Consider the following 12,612-nt stretch of genomic DNA (forward strand, 5'->3'; position numbering starts at 1 on the left):
TTGCATAATAATCCACGATCAGTTAATTGCTGTTCCTCTTTCAAAAAGGCTGGAAATTGCATTTTTTAATTTACCGAAAATTGCATAGAGTCGAGTATAATATAAATAGCGAGGATACTCGACGCACCAAATCATTTTAAATTGTATATAATTTTGTGCGCATCCGAAGAATTGAAAAATGATTTGAAGCTTACAGTTCGCATATTCTCTTCATAGTTAGGCGAAACGAGAAGCAACGGAAGCTCGATCGACCGAAAGAACTTCTGTACACTTTTTCTAACGCGTACCTGCCGCCTACCATGTGTGCCTATCTTTCCCGAAGGCTTGCGCTGTGACAGCATTTTCTGCACCCGCTAATCAGAGGTCTTCCATTACCATAACGAAAGCAATTTGCGCTAGGCAACGTAAATGAGACGAGCCCGCCTCGCCTCGGTCGAAATGAAAAGAGCTCCCCCGATGAAACGCACTGCCTTCCGCTTTTATATAATATCATCCGACGGCCGCTGTTTCTTCTCTTTCTTCCAGTTACTTTCCCGTCGCAATTACTTCTTCCATAACAGTTCGTTCTCCCTTTACGCTACAATCCACGTACGCTAATGATATCGTGCACCTTTCGGCGAGAGCACCGCGGGAGTAGGAGACTAACTTCGCTTCTTTCCCTCTTTGCAAATTAGGAAGCTGGAAGCTCGCCCCCAAATTACATTCGGCGCTGCACCGGTATTCAGACCTTCGGTACTCGACGTTGAAGTACGCGTTTCTAAAACGATACCAAACGCGACTGCATTGTGAAAGATTTCATTTACGTGGATAACGCTTATACGATTTACGGAAAGAACCTAATATAAAGAATCTTGAAAATGTAAATGAATGCAAACGGTGATCGTTGTAATTAGGATTTTTCAAATGCCAGAAAACCTAGAAATTAACACAGTCTAACGGCCTTTTATTTTCTTCTTGTAATTAGCAATCTTTTAGAAGGAAGCTTTTCTTTAATCATAATTTTTGTAAAAAGTCCTATGAACATGAGAATTCTCATTAAGATTTACAGTCTAACCATAATAGAGAATCGATAAATGAGCCGTTTATTTTGAAAGTGGCATAAGTCACTTTTTCAAAAAAATCGAGGTAACACTAATTACAATTGAACGGTATCTTTTCATTTAAAAAAAAAAAAGAGAAAAAAGTGACTTATGCCACTTTCAAAATAAACGGCTCAAATATTAGGTTGGAAACTATGAAACGGACGTTTCTGTTTAGTCTGCGTTCAGCTGCGGCCGTGTTCATTGTAACGTGCGCTCGATATTTTTATTCATAAATTTTAAAGCTATTCTTCTTACTCGTTTCGTAAAATTTTGTTCGCGTTTGTATCCTATTTTTATTTTATTTCTCTCTGAAACCGAATGGGAACAAAACGTGATTTACATCGTTCAACACCCGTTTCACAGTCTCCAACCTAATATTTATCGATTCTCTATCATGGCTAGACTGTAAATCTTAACAAAAATTCTCATTTCCATAGGACATTTTATAAAAATTACGGTTAAAGAAAAACTTTCTCCTAAAAAAAAATTACTAACTGCAAGAAGAAAATTAAAAGCCGTTAGACCGTGTTAATTTCTAGGTTTTGTCCAATAGTAGATTCACCTATTCTTGCACACCGATAAATGCTAATACATAACGTCGATACCGAATGCACTTTTTAGACAATCAAATCGTAACTATACAGCAAGCTCATTCCAAATCAAATGAAAATTCGCGGACATCTTCGATGTACACTTTTTCCATTCCACCGCGTATCGAGGCGAAAATGATTCCCATTATTTTTCCACGCGGTTACGGACGAACCCGGCCGCCGTTTCGAATCATCGTTCGCGCGATGGGAACGAAGACGTCGACCGATTGCGCTAGAATTTCCGTGGCGGAGCTCGGTTTTGTTGGCGAACGAAAGGAAACGCTGCCGGCCGCAAATAAACACGCGGCCCCCAGAAGACACGGCCGGATTGCGTAATCGGTGCGTCGTAATGCGGCACGCACGGGAATGCGTGCAGAAATCCGCTTGGGTTCCTCGTTGCCCACGGCGGAACCGAGTCGACGCGTGCGAAACAACGCCGATTGCGTAAGCATCGGACGCCAGCCGGCAGCCGATCAGCTGTTTCCACGGTCTCTCCGCCATCCGAGTGTCTCCGATACGTTAAACAACGGTTCGTTTCCCGGCCAATTAAACGATCGTTTCCGCGAGCTCCGGTGCTCCTCGCTTCGGCGAAGATTCCCGCGGAAACGTCCCCCGTAAAAATACCGAATCTCTCGAAAGTTCGCGACTCCCGCGAACGGTCCCCAGTGATCTCGAAGTGTCGAGAAGTCGTTCGATCGTGACGATTTCCGCGATTTTTGCCGCGAGTACTCTTCGCGGTGGCAAGTGATCGCAGACGGACAAGTGAATTTTCGACCACCGAGGATATCGCCTGCGAGTTTCGTTCCGCGAGAAACGGTTCGCCGTTCGAAAAAAAGACAGTTGCGTCAATTAAAAAGCGATCGCAGTCGCCTAAAATCTGTTCCGTTCCGGTAGAGGAGGCCTGGGCGTCAGCCGTGTGGAACCGAAACCTTTGAGCACCGTGTTTCTTCTGCTTGAAAAAGTTTCATCGGTCGTCGGAGTGTCTTTGTCCTAGAAATATCGGTTCTTTTGTGTAACGGAAAAGATCGTATCCAGTGACTTCACCTTTTAAAAATCCGGTAAATTTCTGGTCGAGAGCGCCGCGAGTAATCGTTCGGGGTGGAACATCCAGTAGAGTCTTCTCTCTCCGTCTCTCTCACGGAGATCCTCGCCATGAGGAAACATTCGATCGATCGGCACGAGACTTTGCCTTCCAAACATAGGTACACTCACGGTTAATGGTCGATTTAATTTAACCCCGTAAACGGAGCTCCTCTCACGCAATTTCGTTACTCGTGATTTTCGTCCTATCCCCAGCCATGCGAATCCGACCGACCCAATTTGCGCCGCGAGTCGCGAAACGCTCCGTCTAAGACGTCCCTTTGTGCCCGATAGTGCGTCTACTTAACCCTTTCGGTACGAGCGCGCTGTCAGCCGCGTGACACTCCCAGTGTACAGGGTGCCGCGCCGAAAATGCGCGCATAGCAGGATGGGTCGGTTCACTTTTGTACGAAATTATGGTATTTCCGGGAAATGAGGGGTTCCTGGGGTCATTTGTAGCAACTTTTTCCTTAGCGAAAATGTTCTACGATGCTTCGTTCACGAGTTATTAACGAAAAACACTGACCAATCGAAGACGCCTCGCCTCGCGCCGATCGAGCTCGCCTCCCATTGGTTACGGTTTTTCGTCGATAACTCGTGAACGAAGCATCGTAGAATATTTTCGCTAAGGAAAAAGTTGCTTCGAATGATCTCGGGAACCCCCTCGGCCACACAGGTGACCGGATGGATGCCGGATATATCCGGCGCTCGTACCGAAAGGGTTAAGGGTTGACGCGTTCCTTTGCGAGGGATCGTTGGATTCGGCGAACAGCGAATGCCGGAGACGCGACCTCGTTTAATTCTCGAACGAGCCCCGAAAGCGGCGATCCGTCGTCGTTCTCTCGATCGGAAGCTACAGCGATCGTCTCGACGAGGCGATCGAGGAAAGGGTTGGCGTCGCGTTCGAGAGTGGCCGCGGAACCGTTCGAGTTGCACGCGCGTGCGACGAGAGCGTACAATCGCGGGAACGTGGTTTTCGATTATTGGTGCGTGACGACGACGTTAAAACGCGAGAACGGAGCGTGCGAATATGCGACGGGAAAACACGGCGAGAACCGGCGAGGAAAACGACCTTTGTCCTGTCCGTTTCCCTCGTGGAAAATCGTGAACGTCTTGCGGCGACGCGCGGGCTCGCTCGTCGCCTTTGTCCTTCCGCGAACAAACGCGAAAGAGAGACCGGCAGGAGCCGGATTTTAATCCGTGAAAACGATCCGAAACTTTCCACCGTCGAACCGGCCAGGCCGCGAGTTAATTAGAAAGCCGTAATGACGATCGGCTGACCACGGTGCCGTTGGAACGATTAACCCGATGATACCGTGACGGTACACTGTCGGTCGAAAGTATGGCGCTTGGATAGATAATGTTTTACAACCGTCCGAGAGTTTGTTGCTCGCGAACGACGAAGCTACATTTTATTTGGAGCAGCCGAGATCGCGATCGATATCTGCTGCATGTATTTCAGAGCATCGAATCAGCATTTATTTTTCGAGACTTCGAATCCATTCGCAGCTTCGACGGAATTGTAAGAATCGTAGAATCATTGCATATGGAGATTGAATGTAAGCGTCTATATTTTGTTGAATATTGTCGGAGGACGGTATCTGGACTATGGTAATCGCGTGGGTAATCATAGCGGCGTAAATCGCGCTTTCGAAAATGACTTCGTGTCTTAATCTGTACGTATAAAAATGTTCGAAAGACCAGTGAGATAAATTATCAAATTTCTATGGATTAACAGAACTCTAAATAATCTTAACAATAGATTTGCGTATAAAAATGTTCCAAAGACCAGTGAGATAAGTTATAAAATTTCTATGGGTTAACAGAACTCTAAATAACCTTAACAATAGATTTGCAACGAGGAGAATGTGACTTACGCCGCTATGATTCTATCCTCACTCGATCGAGCTTACGATAAACACCGATTTAACACCATTAACCAGTTAAGCGTCGAATTTAGTTTTAAAAATCCCTCACAGTGTGCGGAATTAAAATCAAGCGATGACGTGTATACACGACGAACGACTCCTATTACAAATTTTATGAAAAACGAAGGAGAACTGCATTTTTATTTAAGAAAAACTTAACAATTTATTTCTGACAAGTTATTGTTATTATAAACTTTAAAATTCTCAAATAATAATAAAATACCTAAACAAGAAAGACACAACGACGAGTAAACACGTCGAACGCACCGTAACAGAGATTTGGTTTCACGTGTATGCACGACAAACGCGCTTAACTGGTTAACAATTCGATTATTATCTAGAATCGAGTGTCGACTCTGATCCAATTCAATTTCTGAAAATACAAGTGTTCCAATTTTCCGAAGAGTACGCAACTGCAACGGTGCAGAAACGATGCAACAATTCGATGCTCGATCGCGCCGAAGAGCAACCTTGGACCATACTTTTCGTCGGTAGTGTATGACGACCGTGCGAAAAGAAAGCGTTGCCCGTGGCCATGGTGGAAGGCCGGGATAAGGTTTTTCCCATCGATAATTAGCGCGCTTCGCGCGGCCTGCAGCTCGACGAGGCGCAACCCCCGAGGAGATAATCGACGGGGCGTACAGTGATCTTTGTATCCGCACGTGCGACTCGCTGGAAACGGGAGAGAAACGATTATCTCTGATTCAATGAATGTAAATTACAGTTCGTTTTGGTTCTAGCGCGATCAGCCGCGACACGGTCGAATGTAATCGGTCCGCGCGTCACGAGTCCCGATGATTAATCGGCGGCCGTGCGCGGTCTCGTTGCTCGGTTTTCGCCGGCCGCCATTTTGGTTGCGACGCCGCGAAACCTTCGACTTACCCGAGAAAACGTTTCGCGTTTAACTCGCGCGATTCGGTTCAACGCTTTCAATGACTTTTTCAGCGAACCTGGAATCGACGGGACTCTCGCGGCACCGGGCAAAATTTATCGCCGTTTGTTCGGCTTCGAAAATACGTCCGATTCTGTTCTTGCACTGTGGATGCGTTCCAGAAAAAAGACCCCGCGTTTTTACGCGTGTAATTAATTAATATTAAATATATATATATATATATATATATATATATATATATATATATATTATAATTATTATATTATTATATATATATATTATAATTATTATATTATTATATATATTATATATTAATATTAATTAAATATCGTGTAATTAAAGACATCGCGTTAGAATATCTAGAAAATAATGTTCAATGAAAATAATCGTCGCGGGAAGGTTAAATCGAATAACTTTTTTAAACGCGCCGAATCGAACGGAATCGTGAGATCAAACTCAGTTTCCTAGACCGCGTTGCGCTGAAACCCTATAAAAAAAGAAATCTTCTTTTATCGCAGGCTCGTTCGAATCGGATTTACTACTTCCACCGCGGTATTATTGTTTCGTTGCTATAGAGATAAATCAACGATCGAACGCGAGCGAAACCGGCGAGAATAAAGTGCGGTCCTCGCGCGGCGGCGGTTCTTCGAACGATTATCGATAGAGCCTCGAATCGGACGATGCTGCCGATCGGATGGATCGAGTTTGAGGCATCGAGTTTGAAGCATCGAGTTTGAGGCATCGAGTTTGAAGCATCGAGCGTCTCGGCGACAGCGTTCCCCGCGATTTCTCCTCGGACGGTTCCGCCGACCGCGCCCGTCGAAAATCGTCGCTCGAGCGGCGGGAAGAATCTCGTTTAATTAACCGATCGATTTTGTGCGTGCCAAGACGAACGAAAGCCACTCCCGAGCAAGTAGGAAACGCATGCTGTTCGAACGGAGCCAATTACACCGGCCGCATAATGAAGTTCCTGGTGAAATACTACGACTTCTTAACCGTCAAGTTTACCACGGTGAGGCTTCAACCTGTAGATAAAACCTCGATACCTCCACCCAGTCTTATGCTATGTCTTCACTCTGCACAAGTAGACCTCGCTCGGCTGTACCCTCGCGAGAGCACAAGCGCGTTCGCGATTGAAAAACGCCTGCGCGTTTACCATCGCGAAGCGCTTTCTTTCGAATTCGACTCGTCGAACGGGTACGCGGCGTAACGCTTATCACCTGCAGCACGATATTCTCGAAAGTTATTAGTGCAGCGGAGCTGGTTACCGTGGGCCGAACAATCGTCGCGCCTTTGCTTCGCTTTCCGGCGTAATTAACTGTATATTTATCGAATTAGACGTATCGCGCGTTCTCTTTCATGTTCAAACAGGAGAATAGAAAGCTTTTTATTCGAAAATAATCGAAGTGAAAGAGCGAAACCATTTTTTTATTGAAAAATAAATAAGATAAGAGAGTAGGAAATATTTGTATTAAAAGATAAATAAAATAAAAGAATAGGAAATATTTATGTTCAAAAATAAATAAAAGAAACGTACAAAACAATATTTTTCTATTGAGAAATTAACGAAATAAAAGAGTACAAAAATTTGGCACGCGTTATTCGATAGATATAAAGCTGATTACGTTCGAGGACGAACCAAAGGCACAGTACCTGGTCAGCCCACCGGTAACCGGATCCACTACCCTAGTGGAAGTAATTTCTTAAGCTCGCAACGATGAGATTCGAATCTGTAGATAAACTTCGACGTCTCCGTGCAGATGCTTTTATTACAATTGTCGGGCGAGCACGCAAAATCAAGAGTCGCCATCTGCGGCACACAATATTCTCAAAAGTTGCTGGCAGAGGTAATTAGCAGCGAGAGAAATAATCCTCGAGTTTGCAATGCTAAGATCGCAACCGGTAGATAAAATTCAGTACCTCCGCGCGCGCGCAGCCTTGTGCCACTATTGCACGGATAGATCTCTCGGCGCTGCGCACTCGAGAGCAGATTTTCATTCTGAAAATTGTCAAATGAACGCGCGACGGTGCGACGCTCGCTATCCTCGGCATAAATCCTGCCAATGATATCACTTTTTGATAAACCCTGAGTTTACAGCGACGTGTTCGCACGCGTTGCCGCGCACCTTTCTATTAACCTTTTAGGCACGACGCGCCGCTATAGTGGCTTCCGCGGATGTCATCTTTTAGAACGACACGCCACTACAGTGGCTTTCGCGGATGTCATCTCTCTGGACGACGCGCCACTATAGTGACTTGCTCTAGTAGCTCACTCGCTCATCGTTCGAATCAAATAATCGTCTTCACATACATTGTTTCACACTTCTTTTGTCTTCGCATCGATTTACAACGGTCTACAGGGTGTCCCAAAAATGTCTCGCAATCCGGAAATGGCGATTTCCTCGCATCGTTTGAAGCAACTTCTTCCTTTACGAAAATGTTCTCCGAGGCACCGATAACGAGTTTTCAACGAAAAACAGTGACCAATAAGAATCGAGTACGGCTGACGCGAAGCGGCCCAGCCAACCAGCGCGCGAAGCCCAGTTCCGCTCATTGGCTCGATCGCCTCGCGCCAGCCGAGCTCGCCTCTCGTTGGTCACTGTTTTTCGTTAATAACTCGTTAACGGTGCCTCGGAGAACATTTTTGTAAAGGAAAAAGTTGCTTCAAATGGCCGGAGGAACCCGCCACTTTCGGATTGCGAGACATTTTTGGGACACCCTGTATACACAGTATCAGACTCTGTACAGTACACATCAGACTCTGCCGTCCAGAGAAATAGCCTCGCGCAGAATTCAGCCGTACCTAAAAGGTTAAATCTTCGTTTTAGAACAGACTCGAATGCGTGGATTTCTCTCGAGAATAGAAAAATAAATTCTGCGCGCGATTCTCGAGTGGACAAGCAACGCAACGGTGGCGTCGTATCACCTAGAGTAGAAGCTATTAGTGGAAATAGTTTCTTAACCTTCGTGTTTAGAGTAGCGGGGCTTCAACCTGTAGATAAATCTCTATTCTTTCAGCCAGTCTTAAGCCGCGTATTTACAAGGAAGGGTTTTCTGAGTTATATACTTTGTATTATGTACATTACGTTGCTTCGAAGAAACACGCGAATTGTGTACACGAGCAATACAATCGTGACGATGCGGGATAAGGAAACCTCGACAAATACAATGTAACATAGCGCAGTACCAATCTCACGCTTAAACTTTGAATTACGTAAAGGGCTTGAATCATTAAATCGCTCGATTTAATACTGTCGGATGTCACCATACATAGTCTCCCTAACTGACGCTCAGATCGTGCTCAAAAATGGACAATTTTGGAAGAGGAGATACGATTATTCGATCCTTGCAGTTTATTTTTATAGTTGTAAATTGTCCACAATTATTTTAAATTGTATAATATATAATAATATAATAATATATATAAATTAAAACTGAGCCGCAAGGCTCGAATAATCGTATCTCCTCTTCCCAAATTATCCATTTTAGCGGACAATCTGAGCGTCGGTAAGGGAGACATTACTATACCACCAACAGCAATTTTCCAATAATTTTGATCTCGAGTCTTGCTCTCGGATAGACGCGACGCGGCACACGCACGTCCCATTAGAATAGTTTCACTCTCTCGCGAGTCACTTTTAGCTACGCGAACGAGACTCGGCGGCAATAATGCATGACAGTTTTTCATTCTTTTCACGGATACCCGCACGATTCAACCTCGACTACAACAGAACTTACGCTCCAAGGACTGCAGAAAATTCTACGGACTTTCTAACCGTTCGGAGTCTTTCGTGTAGTTCTTTTCATCGATCGCGAGAGGTTTCTAATACATTCGGTCGGTGCTGCGCCGCGCCGTGTCCTCTATGAATCATTATACGTCCACGTGGCACGCAACTGTGACAGCCCGGCGTGTATCGGGAGTCGTTAAGGCGACTTTCAGCGAATTTCTTGCACGCTTCATCGATTTTCCGATCCGCTTCTACGCCGACTTCGTCGAGGCTTTTTAATCCGCCATTTTATTCCTATTTCCAGCGGAGCAAGAAGCCTCTGAAACGGCCTCGCCGTAAACTCCCGATACTTCCTTCGCTATCGACGGAGTTCTGGAAAAATCTCGATATATTCTTCCCAATTCGACGTTCGGATTGTGCACAAAAATGGACAATTTTTTGAAAGAGGAGATACGATCGTTCGAGTCTCGCGGCTCATTTTTATAGTTACCGATTGCCAACGGTTATAAAAACAAGGCTAGAATAATCGTACCTCCTCTTCGCAAATTATCCATTTTTGTGCACAATCTGAGCGCGAATTAGGGAGAATTTACTGTATCGAGATTTCTGTATCACTTAACGGCTTCCTCTCGCTATTACGAAATTTTATTCGGCTTTGGGTGAATCTCTTTTCAAAACGAACCAGCATTTAACGCTTTCGATGCTTACTAAAATGGAAAATTATGATAAGAGAAAAATCTCCTTTTTGTATTTATTATACATTTATTGTTGTTATTTTGTATTTATTTTATTCTTTTTATACATCATATTTTACGACTTCAAATTATATTCGTATCGAACGAATTCAATTCGGATCGTATCACTTGCGCTTACGTTACATTCATATTATAATTCATAGAAAGATCGTGACAGGTGAAAATTTGTAATAAACGCAACGAATTAAACAACGTGTCCGTACCGCGTTCTAAACATTGAAAGGGTTAGAAGACCGATACCGCCGACAATTAGTCGCATCAAGAGCCGCGTAAGCTTATGAATCATTCCGTCGCATTCTCGTGAAAGAATGCCATTGTGCGAGTCTATTATTATTTATTGTTTATTTCAATATTATCCGAGGTCGGGCGCGAGACGACGGGTTTCTGCGGCCGCTGAATCACGGTTATCAGCGTGCTATCGTTAAACCGTTTGCTCTCATTGGCCGCTGATAATCGAGCTCTTATGAATCGTCGGGTGTGGAAACCGCGACAGTTGCGGTGATTACAGCACCGCGTTGCGAGAAAGAATTCGGACTCGGTGGTTTCCTCTTATCGGAACTCCCTCGCGAAATCGCGCAGATGCTTGCCTGCTCGGAAAATATTTACGATCGAATTCCCCGTAGCTTCTCTATCCGTTATCTGTAGATTCTCATTTTCCCAAGTGTAACCGTACTCTGTTTTTGTTCGCGCATCAAACTTATGACGAATCGTCGCCGGGTAAAAGTCTTTCGTTTGTCCGAGCGTCAGTTAGGGAGACATTACTGTATCCTTGAACTACTAGAAAATATATTTCTCCGACGCATTCGTTTACTCATTTAACTGAAATCGGCAATTACTCTTAGTTGCCAACCCAATACATAATATCTTACATAAATTATTATTATTTCTTTTCTTGATCTTTTCAACGAGTTCATAGTGACACAATAATATCCGAAGTCGTTTAAACGTCTTGCTTAATGTCTCCCTAATTGACGCACAGATTGTCCACAAAATTGGACAACTTAGGGAGAAGAGAGACGATTATTATTCGATCCTTGCGGTTCATTTTTATAGTCACGAATTGTCGACAACTATAAAAACGAGCCGCAAGGCTCGAATAATCGCATCTCCTCTTCCCAAATTGTCCATTTTTCTGCACAATCTGAGCGTCAGTTAGGGAGACATTACTGTACCTATTTCTATAGTCGCTTGTACCTTTCCTCGATCGGTACGATGCGCGCAACTAGAATTTTTGCGAGCGCTAACGAGCCGCGAATTAAACGGAAAGGTGAGAAAATTTCGTGCGAGGCGAGATTCGAGACGCCTCGGATGAATCGCGTCGCGTTTCGGTCGGCTGATTGTCGCGATGACTTGCGGTATACCGACGATTAGGTTGCGGGAATCTATAGTTCGGATCGACTGTCGATGCTCGCGGGAACGTCGCTCGGGCACGCGCGGCTCCGAAAAAATCTGAAGAGGCTCGTTAGGTTCGTTTTGTTAGGCAAAGACGGCTGGGATCGCCGATCCTCGATCGTCGACCGCCGCTTCGGCGGATGACGAACCTAACCGAGCGGACCAGAGTTTTACCATGGTTAAATCGATTGAAGCGACAAGCGGATATGTGTTTCAGATAAGCGCCCCTCCCCCGCCCGTTTTGCCGTGGAATTATTCACGTCGATCGACGCCATTGTCGTTAATGACGCGCCCGTAATTTTTCAATCACAATTGCCAATCGATCGTAAACCGACCCGACGATCCGTAATTGTTCCCATATCATAGTAATCGAGTTCGCTCACCGTCACTTCCGTCGTCTGCGAGGTCAGCGAAATTCATCTTTGACTTCGATCCTTCGTAGTCACGGGTCGATTCTTGATGTACCGATACGAGTACCCGAAACAAGGTTACGAATCAAATTAGGCCGTGTGCTTATTTTTCTGAATTATTTCAACATTATGTAGGTGTTTCAGACAATGACCGATTCAGGGGATCTTCGCTCATGAGAAAGAAAAACATAATTACGATTAACGAAAAACAGACGCCCCGAAATAATTCGTCCGAAGTCTTCGTCGAAAATTCTGTTCGCGCGACCGTATTCATTTGAAATAGAATTGTATTCCGAATATCAATTGACTCGAACGTTCGATTGCGAAACATTTCGTAGAATCACGCGTGAAACTTTCTATCAGCTGTTGCTGAACCTGCATTCAGCGTCCGGTCGGTCTGCACCAGCAATTTGTTTCGCGATGAGAACCGTATTATCGAGCCGGTCATTATTCTTTATGCCATCGGCACAAAGAACGCCGGAGAAATGACAAAGACCCAATGAACTTTATCAGTTGAGAGCGGCGATCGCGTACGCGCGCGCGCGCACGCCCGAGTGCAGTGACACGTCGATGCAATTTGTCAGTCGTTGCACCGACGTGGCTCCTCTATGAAAATTATCCGGCTGGAACGCGGCCAATAAAATCCGGCCGAGAGAAATTACGCTCCCGAAACGAATATCAAACGCTTCTCCGATTCTCTCTCATTGTCGAATCGAAACGGGGTCGCGTTAAGCCACGGGATTTTCCTTCGTTTT

At 44.9% G+C, this 12,612-nt stretch overlaps 1 protein-coding gene across 3 annotated transcripts in view; it reads left to right on the top strand.

Moving 5' to 3' along the window:
• Positions 1-12,612, top strand: part of LOC117221933 (uncharacterized) — a 328,669-nt gene that overhangs the window by 170,935 nt on the left and 145,122 nt on the right. The window lies entirely within an intron of this gene.

The sequence above is a fragment of the Megalopta genalis genome, chromosome 4, assembly GCF_051020955.1.
Source record: "Megalopta genalis isolate 19385.01 chromosome 4, iyMegGena1_principal, whole genome shotgun sequence".
Classification (NCBI taxonomy): domain Eukaryota; kingdom Metazoa; phylum Arthropoda; class Insecta; order Hymenoptera; family Halictidae; genus Megalopta; species Megalopta genalis.